The 19,110-nt window shown below is 35.7% G+C and overlaps 2 long non-coding RNA genes across 3 annotated transcripts; one reads left to right on the top strand and one right to left on the bottom strand.

The window, feature by feature from the left end:
* Window positions 1-12: 12 nt before the first annotated feature.
* Window positions 13-6,837, bottom strand: LOC121105396. The gene is made up of 3 exons (XR_005837854.1): window positions 6,660-6,837; window positions 5,910-6,103; window positions 13-67 (listed from the first exon to the last, which is right to left on the bottom strand). It is a non-coding gene; the product is annotated as an uncharacterized LOC121105396 (long non-coding RNA).
* Window positions 5,137-18,645, top strand: LOC103669152. Of its 2 annotated transcripts, XR_570194.2 has the most exons (7): window positions 5,137-5,561; window positions 6,832-6,983; window positions 7,652-7,792; window positions 8,582-8,702; window positions 11,716-12,206; window positions 14,465-14,563; window positions 15,119-18,645. It is a non-coding gene; the product is annotated as an uncharacterized LOC103669152 (long non-coding RNA). The 2 variants fall into 2 exon arrangements; XR_005837853.1 differs by lacking the exons at window positions 5,137-5,561; window positions 6,832-6,983; window positions 7,652-7,792; window positions 8,582-8,702 and having other exon boundaries at window positions 10,788-12,206.
* Window positions 18,646-19,110: the final 465 nt, after the last annotated feature.

Below are 19,110 nucleotides of genomic sequence, written 5' to 3'. Positions count from 1 at the left end.
CGCTATGAGCCTGCTTCTTCCTCTCCTACTCCCCCTGCTTGTGTTCCCTCTCTGGCTGGCTGTCTCTCTGTCAAATAAATAAATAAAATCTTAAAAAAAAAAAAAGTTAAGGTTAGAAAAATTTCATAGGTACAAATAATTAATTTTACATTAATAAGTAAATATATAACTTTTGTTATAGATGCAAAATTACAAATATTCTATCAAAATGAAGATGTTATATTTGTTATATTGCAAAGTGGTTATTGACTTTTGTCAGTGAGGATTAAACTCTCATTATATGCTATTGTTTTGAAAGAATTCACAGCACCCACAAATACAAGTGTAATAATAAAATATTTGCTCTTCTTAGCAGATTTATTTGCAACATACTAGGGAAAGTGTATAAAGAATTTTCTTTTAAGAATGAAGCAAAGTTTTTGAAGAAAGGGTTAATTAAAAAATAACATGAATAATACGATACTCCTATATAAAAATTTTATCCCTACTTCATATATATTCTTACTCCATATACTATTTGTATGTATGATTGACCCTTAGACAGTGGGGTCAAGGGTACTGACCCACCACACAGTCAAAAATCCAATTTACTTTTGACTCCCCCCAAACTCAACTACCCTACTAGCCAACTGTTGACCAAAAGCCTTACTGATAAACATGAACAGTCGAATAACACATATTTTGTGTATTTATTACATACTGTATTCTCACAATTAAGCAAGCTAGAGAAAAGAAAATGTTATTAAGAAAATCATAAGAAAGAGAAAACACATAAATACAGTATTGTACTGTATTTATCAAAAACAATTCCACATATAACCCACACAGCTGCAACATGTTGTTCCAAAGTCAGCTATGCTTTCTACTGACTCATACATACTGACTCATACATACTGACAATTTCAAGCCTTTAGCTTTAATTATATCTCTTCCCTAAAATCTGGACTTTTGTATACCAATGGCTACTAGACAACTTTACATAGACGTTTAGAGGAACTTTAATATCAATGTGCCCCAAAATGAACTAATTCTTTTATTCAACTAAATATGTTCATTCTGTATTTCCGATCTTAGCTGCAGCAAGCAGAAACTGTTGGCACCACTTTTGACTCCATGAATACGCGGCAATCTAAATACTGCTGATGTTATTATCCCACCCCTGCCCCAGACTGACTTTCCCACTTCCAATGCTTCTGAGCATAAATAGCTCTCTACTCAAGATTTGACTAGGGTGCTTCTAACCGGGTGTAGCCCACATGCCCCTCAGCATCCTCAGTTCCAGGGGAAGCTGGGCAAGTGAAAAGTTTTTTTAGCTTCTATTGTGGAGAAGGCTTTGCCTGCCATCTGGACTTATGTGGCAAAGAACAGCCTCAGCAAAGAAGAGTGGTTCAGTTGCTGTACATCCAAGATAATGACACATAAATACCCAGAACACCATATCCTTCCGGTGATCCAAGTCAAATGCCTGGAAGTTATCCTACATTTATCTGTCTCCTAGTATAAATATGTGATGGGATGTGTCTTAATGGGAACAAAGTGGAGTACAGGGCCTTACTATGACATTAAAGAGGGTAAACAGAAAGACAAATTCAAAAATAAATGCACATAGGGATGACTGATGAGATAAATCCAGGTCCTAAGGCTACCGACAACTGACAAAGATTTCTTATGTGAAGTTCTCTAAGGGTTTGGTGAAAGGATGGCACAGAGGAGTATACAAACACACACACAAATATGCATTCACTCACCCACACTTCCAGACTTTCGCAATGGTTCATAAATCCCTTGAGGTTCAAGAACTTACCTTACAATGTATATTTCAGTACCTCTTGCCTTAAAAAAAAAATGACAGCACCTAGTACAGTATTAAGTGGTGTGGACTCAAAAATATTTCTGGTCTTGACTAGAGTTTTTATATTCAACACTAATGAATTTAATTCCCACGTAGAATTAAGAAATTAATCTCATAAATTAGAAATATTAAAATAAATGGCATTTTTTTTTTCCATGAACAAAAAAGAAATCTCAAATAGCAGTGATTGGGCATAGTGAGAAAAGCATGGGTTATTTTTGAAAATATGAAAAGAGATGTAATAGAAGTGGCAAAACTATCTCTTCTAATATTTTATAACATACTTCTCATCTTCAACAACTAGTACATTTATGGTTAACTATAAGAGGAAGAGGACAGTGAACAAGAATTTGAGGAACTCTGGTCTTTCCTTTCCTTTGACATGTACTAAAACACTTTATCATGAAAGATTTGACATGCTGATTCTTTCAAACAATATTTATTTCATAAAAGAAAGGAGGCTACTCATATAAAAATATAATTAGTAATAAATGTATATATGAAGAGTTCCAAATAAGTTCTATCAACACGCTGAGACGGGATAACTATTCCGAAGGCAGATTAGAATGTGAATAAATAGAAGGGAAAATGACATTCCCAAAAGGATGGAAGAGATGGAAGGTTTATGCTTTAGCCTTGTGTGGTACTTCCAGTTTGGCCAGTTCCTTATGTCTCCCCATTTCTCACCCATGCATTTGGCTTTGTTGTTTTTATTAGGTGACTATGTTTTTGCTTTTTTTTTTTTTTCTTCATAGACACAGACCCATGGTTAGGTTTGAAAATTTTCAGGCTCTGCTAGTTAGGTTCTCAACCCCTTCCATTCCCTTTTAGGGATGAAAATATGAGTCATGGCTTATTGTTGCTTCAGGCCTAGATCCTACAGAGGACAGGGAACATGGGGAGTTAACCTGGGGAGCTAACATCGTTTCCCAGGGTTAGTCATCTTGTGTTTGTAGGGTTAGTGCTCTGAAACGTCCCTAGTAGGTATTGAATTCCTACAAGGATATCAATGAACTAGATGTAATGTAAACAGAGCTGGAAGGACTACAGAGAAAATTTCTGAGTACGAGGTCCCCCAAGGCAAGGAAAGAACTTGAAAGAAAAAGTTCTTTAAGAGAATTTTCCTCTCTGTTTTCTGTTAGAGTGATCATTATGGAAAGTCTGAGTTGAATGAATGAGCTTAGAGACTATTTAGCAAACAGTTTCAAAGTAAAAAATAAATAAGGGAGAATTTCAAAATGCATATAATTGGATATTGTGTGATAATTCAGTGATACAATTAAGCTTGTGATCTGTCAATTATAAAGTATTTCTTGTCATAATTTATTTAACAAAAGATGATTTTCTGGTTCTTCGTAAAAAAAAAATACAATTTGGGAGATGGCAGCAAGCAACAGATAAATGGAAGACTCAGGTGCCCATGTGAAAAACTATAAGCAAGAGGGGAAAAGAAAAATCATGTTAGTTTGACTTCAATTGTTTAATGAGAGTCATACTATTTTTGTCTCCTGGGGAAATACTGTCAGTAACTTAGCTGAGCTAGGGAAAGTGGCTAGGAAATAAAACCAGAAACCAACAGGATAGAGACGAACAAATGCTTGTTTTGTAATTAGTGAAAAGAAATTTGTTTTTAGAAAGTGGAGATGAGTCCAACCATGCTGATCTAGACTCTGTAAGAAGGATCTAGAACATTTATTTATTCACTTATCAGACATTGGTTTTAGCATTTTGCTTTGGGTCAATCACCGTGTGGTGATACAAAGATGAATAAATAGATTCCCTTCCATCCTGGAGCTTATAGTCCCTTAGAAAAGATAGATATGAACAAATAAATACAATTTAATATAGCATGTTCTAGAATACAGTTATATAGAACCAAAATGGCAGCATAAGATTGATGGGGAAGTTTGCTAACTCTGCCAAAAGATTGAAGAGAGTAGCCATTTGTTTGTTTGTATTGTAAATTGATTTGTAATCATAAATTTGTTTGTTTGATTGTAAATTCGTTTTCAATAGAGGCAACTCTTGAGCTGAGTAGACAATTGTAGGAGGGCCCATCAGGTAAAGGTAAGAGCTTGAGTGAAGGCAACAGAGTGAATGAATATGTGTTTGGAAAACGATGCAAAGTCCACTGAAGAAAAGAAGGAAAAGAGATGACCCAGATAATATAATTTGACATTTGAATTGCTAAGGATCATTCTAAGGCGCTTAATTTTTATTTTGGAGGTGATAGAGCAGAATTGACAAAAATTAGGCAATGAGACTTATGATTAGATTTGTGATCTAGAAAAAAAGATTTTGACGGTAATATGAATGTTGGATTGAAAGACAAGGAAGAGATTGGCCTGGCGGAGAAGTAATTAGTTAGACGCTGTCATGAATGTCTGGTTGAGAGATAATAAGGGAGTGAAATATTTTGTAAAATTGGGGCAGGAGAGAAATAAACAAATTAGAGGGATTTTTATGTATAATTGCGACCAATATTATTTGCGGGTAAAAGAATTAAACAATTTGAATACTAGTCCTCAGTCTCTGGTTTGAATGTCTTATGAAAGTTGGGAACAGGCTTTCAAATCCCAAGCAAATTTATCTGCAAAGTTGGACATAGATGGTGGAGAGAAAATGAATTGGCAAACCGAATCAGAAGCCCTTGTAATAATCAGCTGAGTACCTTGAATAATTTACTCATTTACACTTGACTCATTTTCCTCATTTCTAAAATACAGTGGTTGAAACACAGCCTCTCATCTGTAGAATCATGACTACTGGTGTGTATTAGTTTTGTATTGTCATACAACTTGATCCTTGCAAAGTTAGGTTACTGTATCTGCAACATTTCTTTTTGAAAATATAGCAGAACCATCTGCTATGAAAAGAACATAATAGAGGAGTGAAGGAAAAAGGAAAGTGAAAATACACAGGAGAAATAAGAAAAGTTTATATGGAACTCATTTGGGGGAAAAAAAAAAAAAAAGATCAACCTGACCTAGTATAATGATGCTGTTGCCCATAAGGGAAAATAAGAAGAGGCAGACAGCAGCAGTCTCAGGTAAAATTCTTAATTTAAAAAGCAAAACAAGGGGGCGCCTGGGTGGCACAGCGGTTAGGCGTCTGCCTTCGGCTCAGGGCGTGATCCCGGCGGTACGGGATCGAGCCCCACATCGGGCTCCTCCACTGTGAGCCTGCTTCTTCCTCTCCCACTCCCCCTGCTTGTGTTCCCTCTCTCACTGGCTGTCTCTATCCTGTCGAATAAATAAATAAAAATAAAAAGCAAAACAAAACAAATAAGATCTAAGAGATTGAGCCCAAAAAATAAATAAATAAATTTAAAAGAGCAATGGCAAAATTTGACCGGAAGTCCTAAAGAGGGACCGCAACAAGTTGTGGCTTATGACGCATTGGCCCTTGATTTCACTCCTTATAGATACATATACTCTCTGCAATTCCTCCTACTAGTTGTAGAGTGTACTTCCCCACTCCCTGACTTTGAGGTCAACCAGTGACTTGAAATACGCTGGGTTGTTGGGCTTAGTCTCTCACACCTCTGACATCTCCGTGAGAAGAGCTTCTGGAGTAGCTGCTGCCTCTGCCACCTGGACCCTAGAATAGCAAAGAGACGAGGACACAGACTCACAGTTTGAGGCAGAGCCACGCTGGTGTCAGCCTCAACCGGACAACCCGGACGACTGAGCCAACACAGCACAGACTGGTGAGTGAGCCAGGGTTTGGGGTATGGTTTGTAAAATATTAAATACAGCAAAAGCTAATGGGTACGCTAGCAAAATTTATGGTTTCTGAAGAACATTTAGAGTTTGGGGACAATTTTTGCTTCAGATAAAGGTGAATAAAATAATCTAGCCAGAGGTCTCCCCAATCTCTCTTTCTCTCTCTGTCTCTGTTTCTGTTTGTCTCTGTTGCCCTCTCTCTCTCTGTCTGCCTAACACACACTCATGGCTCCTGAAGTAATTGGTTTTTTGGAGATGTAAATTAACATTCATATATTAAAAACATCAACATGCAAAATTAGAAAGAACAAATGTACAAAATTAGAAAGTACCTTATAATTCAGCTTTAAAAAATGTCAGTCCATTACTTTCTGTTTGTCCTTCAAGGAAGGGACTTTGAAATACAGGCTATCGTGTATTCCTCCTCACCTACATCAAAGGGTACCAGATGACTACAGTGATCTTAGCACCATTCCAAAGGCACAATTCTTCTGTTGCTGTTGCACTTGAGGTCTGCTTTCTACATCTGGAAGTAGGAGTTCAGCACATGAGAAGGCTCGTGGCAAGGTCCCGAACAGACAGAACAATAGAGTAGAGCGGTTAACTGATCAGAGCCAACTAAAACCTAAGTTCCGCCACAGACTGGCTATGTTACTTTAAGGAAAAGCTTTTTACCTCTCTGTTACTTCAAGGAATTTGCCTCATCTGTAAATTCATGATGATAATAAGCCCCTATTTCATGTGATTATGAGCGTAAATTGAATCATACAAGTTTAAAGCTCAGAACGAGGCCTATCATAGAGCAAGCACACAATAAATAGGAGATATGATTGTTCCTATTATTCTTATTATTACTATTAAAGACTATTGATGTTCTTTCCACTGCCATCTAAGTTGCTATTTCATGCTCAAATCCTGTAGACTTGGCTCGTGGCTGGGATCCATATTGGCCAAAATTAACTAAAAATGTTGGTAGGTCAGGGTGAGTATGAAGACTCGGTTTGTTGGCTTCATAAACTACTGGACCTCGCTTCCTTTCCACGGAACCCAACAGTCAGAAGAATCATTCTAGAGTCTCTCACCACCTCCAGTGGCTCCTCAAACTGCAGTGAGATAGAATGATTTCTGGACGGCACTGTGGAAAAAGGGCAGGAGTTACACTATTGGTCAGACTTCTGAGGCAATTTGTCATAATTCTTACATTAATGTGGTATTCTCAACTTAGGATTTTGTGACATTGTATTCTCATTTTAGACTGTCTTTGTATTACTGACACTAAATCCAACAGTGGGCAGACATCTTGAATCCCCTGTGTTCCCTACAACCAATCTGTATTTTCGCTTTGCTGAAAAGGAGACATGGATGATGACACGACACTGACGACTCAGTAGATTCCCAGTCTTCAGGTAAGAAGCACGTGTATGACAGGCTTGAGGCGCTATTTGTAAATAAACAAATGTACATTTGATGGGCAGCTGCTATCAGTTCTGAGTGCTAACCCTCCTGAGAGGGTCGGTATCTCCATGCTCTTCTTTTCTTCTATCTGTGTCATATTATTTTCAGCTATCTATCCAAAGTATTTTATAAAGATCCACACTGTGGGAATAAAAGATAACTAATTTTTGTATGATTTTAAACAACTTTATTCGCTAAAATTGATATACATTAAAATGCTTAGAAACAGCTGGCCAATTTCTACCTTCCCCCCAAAAAAAGTGCCTGCTGGGAATTTTGTTTGGGACTGTGATGCAGCAATACATTAATTTGAGTTTCATTGACATCTTCACAAAACTCTGTCTTCTGACTCACGAAAACTGTATCTTTCTCCATGTATTTATGTCTGTAATTTATTTCACCAACGTTTTCTGGTCTTCAGTGTACAAGTTTTGCATGTCTTCTGTCAGATTTATCCATAAGTATTCAATATTTTTATGCTACTACAAATGGCATAATTTAATTTGTATTGATCACTGCTAGGAAATAGAAATATAATCAGTTTGTATATACTGACCTTGTTCCTACAACATTCTAAACTCACGTATTAGTAACTAAAAACTGATTGATTTTTTTATAGATGTTATCACTTTGAACCTTACTGGAAAGTCACAAGGACCCTCAAAAGGGAATAAAGAGAGACTTTGTATCTCTAAAATTATCACCACTGTCATCTTCTTCCTGGCGATTTTGATAACTACACTGGCCACAATTTTAGCAGGTGAGTTGCCCACTTCCCAAATGTGCTCATGTTAACTCTACCACAAAACATTACGTCATAGTTGTGCCTTTCATACTGTAGCTCAAAATTAAGAGTGACTTCAGACATCTTTGTACATGGGATGAATGTATGTTCCTTCTTCTATGAAATGAGGGTAATAGCTATAGTATTACTATTATTATTATTATTACTATTATTATTACTATTACTATTATTATTACTATTACTATTATTATTACTATTACTACTATATATTATGTATAATGCATATTGTGAGGATAATAGTAACTTAATGCATATGAAAATTTCTTCTAAACCAGTGTTACTTATAGTCCTTACAAGGTGAGAGGATCATGGTAAAATGTAAATCACTATACTGCTCCTTCATCAAGAAAGTCTCCTTATGAAGAAATATCAAAAGAACTATACAGTATATTTGGTGACACAGTTAGTTGACAATGTGCCACGAAGTCCTTATCTCCCTGTGGACTGGTGGCAAACAGTTTATGGAACATTATCTAGATGTGGACTACCTTGCTCTAAACCATATACTTTTACATAAGTATCGGTATCTTTTTCTAAGCTGCTTCTAGCTAATGACTATGTTTACAAGAATGGAAACTGAGTTCAAGGTGCAAAACATTTGATCTCTGTCTGGTTGTGTAGCTTTCAATGATGGGGTCAGATTTCCAAGTCCCAATCATAATTCACAACTATACATATGGGTTATAGAGAATTGGACAAGAAAAAATTGCTATCCTAATAACCATAATTTTTACCCAAATATAGATTACTCAGCCTCTAAAAGGAAGTTTAGAATGATATATCTTCTCTTCATGATGGTAAACTATGTACATATATTCTAAAAATAACTTGAAGCAATTTTAACAAGATGTTTGAAAAAATATACGTAAGTATATATTCATATAGATGTGCATGTATAAATATGTATATGATTTACACATGAATATATGTATAAGTGTGTATGTTATATATGGATGTATTAAGTAATTTGTAGAAATTAATGTGCATATATATTATATACACATGTATACATAAATGTGCACATACGTATAGATGAGCTTATATAGTATAGATATATTGATCAAGCTTATTCTATCAATTCGGCATTATGCCTTGTATATATACATCATTATGTATATAGATATTTGACTATATTTACACATGTATAGAAATGTATATATAAATATACGAAAATACTGTATGTATATCAATGGATGAATGGATAGATAAATGATAGATAAATAGAGATAGATAGATAGATAGATAGATAGATAGATAGATAGATGATAGATAAGAGATAAGGAGATGGAGAAAGAAATCATTATATGAAATAGGCATTATGTTAGGTGTTGACAATAAACAAGACAAATATGGTTCATGCCCTCATGGAACATACTCAACTGGAGAAAAAAGGAGGATGAAGAGATGGAGGAAGAGGAGGAGTCAGTAGAGGAGGAGGAGTTGGAGGAAGAAGAGGAGGAGAAAGTTTTTTGATAAAACTATATACTTAAAAGCATTTTATGCCTTATAAGATATTTTATTACACAGTATTTTATTTGCATTTTTGAGTGACCCAGAGAAGTAGTGAAGTATCATTTTCCTTACTTTCTTTTGCTATATACAAGGACTTTGAACTTCAGAGATAGTAGCTGACTATCTAAACACAGCTAAGTAAAGTTACAACCTGAATCTAAGTCTTCTGGATTTTATTCATTGTTCTTTACCATATCTACAATGTTGTCTCTTCCTAAATGAGCTTATTTCCTGTGGTTTCTATAAAATAAACATCCAGTAATTTGTTAAAGGAGATGAAATATGTTCAACCTGTCCTTAGAAAGGCAGAGTTTCTTCCAGACCACGTACTGAAGTCCGTGCCGGCCATCCTTACCAGTGCTCCTAATTTTCCCTTAGTGGAATTTATGCAATGGAATTCCTAAGGATCCTCATTTTTGTTCTCTGATTCAAGCTATGTTTAAAAGACAATTTTATAACCTGGATCACATAACACTATAGACAGTTTATAAAGGTGAATATGCTTCCTTATCTATACAGCAAAGGACTGGACTGGATAATTTTTGGTGCTGCTTGTGGTGCTAAAACTCTCTGATTTCCTTAAGTTATTATGCAAAAATAAGGGTTATTTAACACAATCTGGGAGAGTGGAGGTAAGCATGCTAAAATCCTGTGACCTAGACCAGATGACTGATTCTGTGCTTTGGCATAAAAAATAGGCTTTTCCTACTTAACAGAGATTAATACTTAGGTCGAAATAGTCTGCAATGCAATAAGTCGAAGATCTAATCAGTTCTAGAATAAAAATTATTCCTTCTCTTAGGTATACTTGAGAATGGTTACATAGATTTTTCTCAGAGGCATATAACAGTTATATATTTTATTTATTTATACATCAAACAGGCATGACATAATCTCCAGGTGCTGGGATGGAGAAAGAAGAGGCAAAATTTATAGTCATTACTATAATGTATTAAATCTGATATTCTATTAGAAGCTAAGAGCATAAAAAGGAGAGTATGATCAATTCCACTGGGAGTAGACGAAATTCATAGAGGAAATTATGCTTTAACATAATAGATTATTGAAATACAAGTAGATACTTTCCAGTTGGACAGGGATGGAATTTCTTATTGCAAGTTCGGGTGGGGCTATGGCATTGGGAAACACAAGTGAGCATGAACGAAGACCCAGATATTACCTAAAAGTAACAGGCCATGTATAAGGGACTACAGGAAGCTTGATATACAAGGAAAAGAAGAGAGCAACAAAGTGCCTACAGAAAAAGAAGACAAAATAAAGCTACAGATGTAAACAAAAATCAAATCCTGATACATATTTCATTACAGATTAAAGAAAAAGTTAGGGGCGCCTGGGTGTCTCAGTCGGTTAAGTGGCTGCTTTTGACTCAGGTCAGGATCTCAGGGTGCTGGGATCAAGCCCCACATCAGGCTCTCTGCTCTGTGGGAAGTCTGCTTCTCCCTCTCCCTCTGACTCTCTGTCTCTGTGTTCTCTCTCCCTCTCTCTCTCTCCTAAATAAATAAGTCTTTTTTAAAAAAATTAAAGCAAAGATAAAGAAAAGGCTAGACTTTAAACATGGTCTAAGCATAGTGGAAGCATAGGCGGAACTGGATCAGATATATCTCACTTAGTTGTTTCATATACCTCAAATTGAACACTTGTCTTTTTCCCCAAACTGACTTTCTTCTGACATTTATTTTTATGAATCAATATGTCATCCATGCAGTCCATGCATCATCATCTATCTCTAATTTTGAGACAATCCTTTTAGTATAAGGTGTAAAACCTTTACCATGTACATAAGCAATGCCTAGTTCCTGTTCATTCTTCCGGCCTCAGTTCTTGTGATGCTTCTTTCTCTCTATACTCCATTCAGACGGATCTTCCTTTCACAAGTGGAAAGATCACTCACTCCAGGGCCTTTACACATTCACTTCCTCTTTGCTGAGAACGTGCTTTCTTCATTCTTCATCTGGCAAGCTAACTCTCTGCGTCCTTAACGTGTCGGCTGAAATGTCTACTCCAAACCCCATCCTTGAGCTAGACCAGCTCCCCTCAACTCACGTTCTCTCAGTACCTATGGCTATTCCTCTTGTACATTCCCTGAATTTGTTGTTACTTGTTCAATATCTATCTGCCCCACTAGACTCTTAGTGCGATGATGACAAGGACCATGTCTCTAATAAACATATACAACAGTGCTTAGCATAGTGTGTACTCACAAACATTTTGTTATTGAATGAATGGGTGTCCATTAGATACTTGTACATAGGAGATCTCTGATGAGAGGCCTGGGACATATCAATTTAATAATTGTCTGTATACACATGATAGTTAACGTCATGAGAATGAGTGTGTTCTCCTAGGTGGAGTGTGTCGCTTGAGAAGAGCACCAACCCTTGAATCAGCAATAACAACATCTACCTGAGTGGCATCTCCCAAGGATTTCTTTCAACTTAGCAAGATAAATACATACAAAAATTTAGGAGCGGACCTCATCTGGAAAAAAACAAAGAACGATTAATGAAGTCCAAAACCTTCAGATTGAAGAGCCAAAGCTAATTTGATGAAGTTCATTTATATGGTCAAGATAACTGTTTTAAATTAAATTCTAGTGTATCTCAGAGCAGGATATTCAGAGTATGCCACCTCCTCAGTAGTTAATATATTATTGAATTGTTCTCAGTCGAAAAACACAAATCTTCCACTGAACGTATGTCGTGCTTGGATGGCTGGATTGGCTACCTGGGAAAGTGCTTCTATTTTTCTGAAAATACAAGAACCTGGGCAGCAAGCCAGAACTTCTGTGCCTCTCACGCAGCCACTCTTGCTTCTTCAACACCACAAAAGACAATTGGTAAGGCAATTCTTTTGAATTATAAGTATGTTTTCAGAGGTCATGGCTGATGTGGAGAAGGCACTGGAAATGGAAAGAGCCAGAAAAGAGCCTCTCACCAAGCCTAGAAGCCCTTTTTCCCACATCAGCTTAATCATTGAAAGAGCTCACATCAGGTAGAAGCAACCCTTAGAATACAAATTATTAAGCAACATTTAGGAGATGACTTCTCCATTTGACTCTTCAATTGGGAGTAAAAAGTATTTAGAAATAAATTATGCAGTAGGCATTTTCCCTACACCCTGTATAGAGCAATTTATATACTATTACTCACCAGAAAGACCCCAACTATTGTCCAAAGAAGTTCAACCATATATTGCCCAGGTCTACATTTCGAGTTGTAATGCAGCACTAAAATCCAGGGAAAACCCAAAATCACTTCCCACAAAGTTCAGACCCACAAAGCCGTAATAAAGCCCTCGGTAATGAACTGTTATTACCTACCTATTTTACACCAAATTAAAGCTGCCTTTGGGGGAACTATATTCAAAAAAATAATAAGCAGAAAGCCATGGCAAGCCAGTTGTCAGAGATACTGGAAAGGATTAATAAGTAAGTCAGTATAACCAAGAAGGTCTGGGAACTTCAGGCACAGAAGAGGATCAATGGGGAAACTTAAAAGCGCACACAGTACAACTTCCCCAAACCTGAAATAATTGAGATGTAGGACAACAGAGGTGGTAAGAGACCGAAGAGTTAAGACCTTGAGGAGCACAAGGGTATATTAAACATTTATTAAACACTTACTCTACCAGGAAAAGACAGAAGAGGGATTGTCCCAAATTGATATTAATTTAGTAGATCATTCTGACAAAGATTTTTAGATAAGTACCTTCGGATGGCTGAAAAATATAAATAAACTCATATAGTCCATTCTATAGAAAAATAAATCAAGAAAAACTAAAGCAGGGGGAAAATGAGAAATGATGACTATTAAAACGAAATGAAAGAAATATTTTAACTAAAAAGCATAGTCATTGAAATAATTTTTGGAATAAACATAAAAGAGTCCAGCAAAATAACAAGGATGTACGAAAGCAAAACTAGTTCTGTGCATAGACAGGATCGATCACAGCAAAGGAAAGAAGACATATGCACTTAATAAATGCAATTACAAACAGCAGCAATTTAAAAGCATAAAATCGTACAAAAAATTTTATGTCAATAAATTTGAAAACTTTGAAGAAATGAATAATTGCCTAAACAATTACTTTAAACAATTGTTTAGACAGCCTGAATTGGGATATGTATAGACGGGCATATTTTTTTAAAATTAAATGGTAAGAATCAAAGAGTAAAAAATGTTGTAACAAACTAAGGTGTTCAAATAAATTAAAGACATAGAAAAAGTATTAACCAAATAGAATTCAGAAAAGGTAAAAGAGCAAAGAAAACCTAGTAGTCAGAAAACACAACATTGATAAATCCAAGTATAACAGTGATAAAATGTGAATGTTTTAATGTTTTAATTTGTTTAATTTGTTTCTTAAATGACAAAAATTATCAGATTGGTTTAAAAAAAAGCTACAAAGTCCAGTAACGTGCTACTTACAGAGACATACCTAAGTGCATGTACGCGCACACACACACACACACACACACACACAAGAAAGTTAGAAAATGAAAGGAAAAGTTATGCAAAGCAATTACTAACCAAATCCAAACAAAACAAAAAAGCTAGGTTAGTGCTAATAATATCAGAAAATATAATATATCAGAATAAATTATGAAGATACATAAAACCTGGATGAATCAACTCTTCAGTATATCTCACTGCTAACTAAGTTTCTCCCATCCTAAAAGACACCAAACCTGGGATTTACTGGCGAATTGGAGTAAGCTATCACAGAACAGATCATTTCTGTCTTTTTTTTTTAAATAATAATATTTTTTATTATATTATGTTAGTCACCATACAGTACATCCCTAGTTTTTGATGTAAAGTTCCATGATTCATTACTTGCAAGATCATTTCTGTCTTATAAAAACTCTTTGGAAAATAGAAAAGAAAGCTACCCAATGCAATTTACTATGGTAGTTGTTACAGAAATAACCCAATCCATGAACTAACCTGTGAACCAGATAAGGATGCTGTTCCCTCTAAGATCATTTCCAAATGTGAAAGAAGCCCGTATTTTTATGAATAGTATAATGAGACAAAAGAAAATCCAACCAAATGAAGCATTTGCTATTCATCCTGTAAATATACTCTATTAAAGGATTTCTCGAAACGATATTCTGACCATTCTCAATATTGGATTGAGTCGAGAACCAGGACAGACCTGGAAGTGGATAGACGGAACCATATACAGTGGTTGGTAAGTCCTGGGTATATAATTTATACACCTAAGGCCTGGGCTCTGAGTCCTCTGCCACCACAGAGAGATCGGAGTTACAATCCATACACACCATTCTCCTGGAAGTTTCCTTTGTGGTGGAGAATAAAATGAGCCCAGAGAAAAGTGGTAATGTGAATATTATTGTACGAAGTATTTAATACCTACAATATTCCAAACAATGCTTCATTATCATGATCTCATTTGACCTGCACAACAACTGCGGAAAGTAGGTATAGTTATCTCCACTTTACTTGCTGTTCAAAGATGTGAATACCTACAGTATTTTACAACACATATTTAAATGTATTTGGAAATAAATCCTGCACTTCTCCATCATATAGGTTATAGATTTTTCAAGTTTATAAAGCCACATTTTAGGTCAAAGCATATGAATTCACTTTGCTTTATATTCAAACACTGCAGTGTTGGGTTACAGTGAAAGCTCACAGCAGAGGAAATTTTTTTCTCAAATTGTTCCAGCTCATGCTCACCCAATCCATTGCCTTTTATTTTTCCTTCTGTGTTTTGTTTCAGGTTTAAAATAATTGGAATTGGAGAATGCGCCTATCTACACAAAATTGGAATTAGCAGTGCCAGTACGCACTTGGTTAGAAAATGGATTTGCAGCAAACCAGACACGTGTATACCCAGAAGTTAAGACATCATAGATCTAAGATATTTTACACAAAATGTAGTTTTTATTCCTTCTAAAAGAAGTATATTATATTAATATAAAAGTACATGAAATTCATGTTTAGAAATTTTCATTGGAGTTTTTTATTCCCAAATCTCTAAATCCACTTTTATATATTGACTAGATTCTTAGTATTCAAGAAATATATGCCCAACATTTGTCCCCAAACCTCTTATAGAATAAAATTTCTGATAAGTTAAAATATGAATGAAAAATTTAAATGACATTTTAAGATATTTACTCATATGAATTCAGACTAATGTCATTTAAAATTACTTGTTTTTTTAAGAACTCTAATAATATTTTTCCCCGTCTCCTTACTTTTATTATCAATACTAGTTGTTGATTTTCTTTCAGTTTTGCAAGATTTATGAGATCCACTCATGAACATAGTGTAATTTAAACACAGCGTTGCTTTTAAATGTGTTGATTTCCTAACTAAACGAATCTCTTTCATACACCAACCTCGCAGCAAAAAAAAAAAATAAAACAAAATTTCACGTTCAGACCATTGTGCGAGGGGCATCAAAATTTTGAGTGAACAGTCTGAACTAGCAGCTTTCTAGTAGTGAATGCCAGGAGCCTGTTGCATTATGGACAATATGAATGGTACAAATTTGGGAAGCAGATGGATGAGGGAGCAATTTGAACTTTGCAACTCAAGCTTCTAGTTGAGAAAACGATAAATTAGGTGCTGTGTCAGAATTAACTCTACAGGGAATACTATTTTCATGTTTACTCAAGGTTAACAAGATCTCTTTGCTAAATATAATCCTTTTCTTAAGAGTGAAATCTGTGACCTGCATCCTACAGGTGCGTAATGTGTACTCATTGATAGAAATTAGAACAGTTGGAATAGAACACATACTGGAGAATGGGACAAGTAAGAACCTAAGAAAATCGCTTAGGAAGGTCCCATTCTTGTATATTTTACAAACCAGGCCACATTTCCCACCTTTTCAGCCCCTCTCCGCACCCTCATTTTCACTTCCTTTGCCCCCCTGTACTTCCTTCTCCGCCATTCTTTAGAAAATCAGAGATGGGCTAGATGAACCCTCAACAGGTAATTATCAAACAATGTAAGAAGTGCACAGACAAATGTAGATGACATATGAAAAGTCTCGAGGGCAGCATTAGGAAGAAAGTGTCCAAAGTCTGAGAAAGACATTCCCAGGGAAATCATTACAGGGAAAATGTTATTAAATTGACAAGTAAAGTAACGGTTTTCCAGGAGGAAAATTCTCAGGAAGAACATTGCCAGCAGAGTAGAAAGCACATGTGAGGGTACGGAATGTTGCTCCATTGGGAAATTATGCCAGTCTGGAAGCACTGGATGAGAGGTGTGAGGTAGGAGAGAGTAGGAGCTGAGGTTGGGAGTGGGGAGGAGGAGGTCCAGAGGGGGGGCCGGGGCCAGGTAGAGGACCAATTCTGTGCCATGTCAAGGGAGGGTCAGCACTGATGCTCTAAGTTATTGCTCTAAAGTTATTGAATACTTGCAAACAGGATAGTGACATCTTCAAATATATAGTTTAGAATAATTCTCAGGGCAATATAAAATCTGGCTGATAGATGAAGAAATTAATCAGAAGGCTTTTCAATTGACTAGAAGAAAAAATGGTAAGGACAGTGCCAGAAACAGTGGCAGGGACAACAGAGACAAATGAGTGGATTCAGGAGCTCTTTCAGAGAGAAAATCTTAGAAAATACAGGATGAAGGGGATGATGAAGAAATACACATCAGGAATAAATCTCAGGTCAGGCAGATGAATCACGGTGCTCTTATTTGATAAAGAAAAACAAAAGGTATTTTCGAATTACTGAGTTTTAGGAGCCTGTAGGAAGTTCAGATGGAGATGTTTAGTAGGATGTCAAATGTAGGGTTCTGGAACTCACGAGCAAATCTGGGCTGGATACACGACATGGACACAAATAGGGCTGCAGAGGTCTGAGGGGTGAGCTGACATGACCAAAGGAGCAAAGTGCTTGGTAGCAAAGAGCAGACGATTATTTGCTTAACGAAAAAATAATCTTCTATAAATGCTTATTTCTTGATTTTTGTTTTATTTTTTAGATAAGCTTTAAATTTAGGTTGTTTAGGTTTGGTCACAGAGCTGAATCTGTGCCCAGAAGAGCACTAGTAGAACAATAATATAACTTTAGAGAAATAAATGAATTCATATGTTTTTACAGAAGTGTTAAATGAGACAAGTGCGTATTTTTCAGAAGACACTTTTCAGCATCTGAAGTATTGAATCTGAAAAACTTCCAATACTAAATAGCGTCCGAGATCAAGTAGGAAAATGTACTTATGTTTCTTTGCCCTTTCAAGGTATAGTTTTAAAAATTATATGATCATTGTATCAGCCCTCTCTAATAATAGAGCAATTATGTCAAGAATCCCTTTATATGACTCGTGGCTTTTATGGCACCTAATGCTATTGTATACTTAGTAACACAGATTTTAAAGTTGTCTGCCTCAAGTGTACTACTTAATACTAAAATTGTTACTTTAGAAGAAATGGAAAGTTTTGGTGTTTCTTTAAATAAAATCAAAATATTCTTACATCTCTTGCAAGAAAATAATGAATAATTAATTATGCTTGGAAGTGCATATCCCCAAAATTTTGAAAACACAACTTATGAAAGGTAAAACATTTTTATATTAGATTAAAATTTTTATTATACTTTTAAGTATGATATATATATACACTTAAGTATAAGTACATATGAATATGTTATATATATATACATACCCATTAAGTATATATTTTTGGTATGTATATATGTATAGTATATATATTACATATACATATATATCCTATATTTACTAAGTATAAACAAAGTATGAAAGTAACATATTAATTTATAATTAATATGATTAGTGGAAAAGTCAGGGTGTTCAAAGCAATTGAAGATAAATGAGGGGGAAAAGATGTTTAGGAATATAATCTTATTGCATAAGAGTGAATATATGATACTTCATTTGACTTGAATGCTTACTTGAAAATGGGAATACTAACTGAGTTGCTATACAGTGTCTATGGGCATGTTTTCAGAGTAGTAGTTTAATGCATGTGAACAGTTTACTGCTAAGGGTTTATTGAACAATTCTTTTTTCTCCTTGAGAGTTCTGCTTTGGATTTGGTCTAATGCCACACCCAACACGAATCTCAGACCCACCACCTTTGAGTTGCCATATCATCCAATGTGCATCTTAACTATTAAAATAATCCCATTTTTTCGTCTTTGTTTTTGGGAAATAATCAAACTGGTTTCTGAGAAAAAAAGTTCAGTGGGAAAATAATGATAATGGCAGAAAGGGAGCCCTCAATAGTAAAGAAGAAAAGTAGTGTGGAGAGTTCCTTAGCTAAGGAACTGGATACTCAGTAAACCAGCGCGAAGGGAGCATGCGCGGAGGTGCAACGTACCATGTTAACACAATGTCAGAGACAAAAGTGCTGAGGGAGCAAGTGGATGGTACAAATGGTCCTTTTCTCTTTTTCACATTTCCTATCTACCTAATGTTAGATCTTTTTTGGTTATTAAAAGTAATGCATCAGATGAGGTGGAAAATTGTTACATGGTATAAAAATTTTCAAAGAAGGGGAAAAAGGGCCATGGAACAATGGCAGCAGGAAATGACAAAAGAGTTCAGGAGCAAAAGAATCAGCCTAGTTTTCCTTTGGGGCGGGTGGGGGCGGGGAGGCAGCCTAAGCGCTCAACTTTAATAGGAGTGTAAATGGGAAGTTGCACATGGTCTCATCAAAGTCTTTAGTGAAGCAATAGTGAAGCAATAGTTTTTCCCAACTGTATACATACACAATAAATCTAT

The sequence above is a fragment of the Ursus maritimus genome, unplaced genomic scaffold (genome assembly GCF_017311325.1).
Source record: "Ursus maritimus isolate PB19 unplaced genomic scaffold, ASM1731132v1 scaffold_26, whole genome shotgun sequence".
Classification (NCBI taxonomy): Eukaryota; Metazoa; Chordata; class Mammalia; order Carnivora; family Ursidae; genus Ursus; species Ursus maritimus.
The sequence above is the reverse complement of the archived record's forward strand: the minus strand, read 5'-3'. Positions and strand labels throughout refer to the sequence as shown.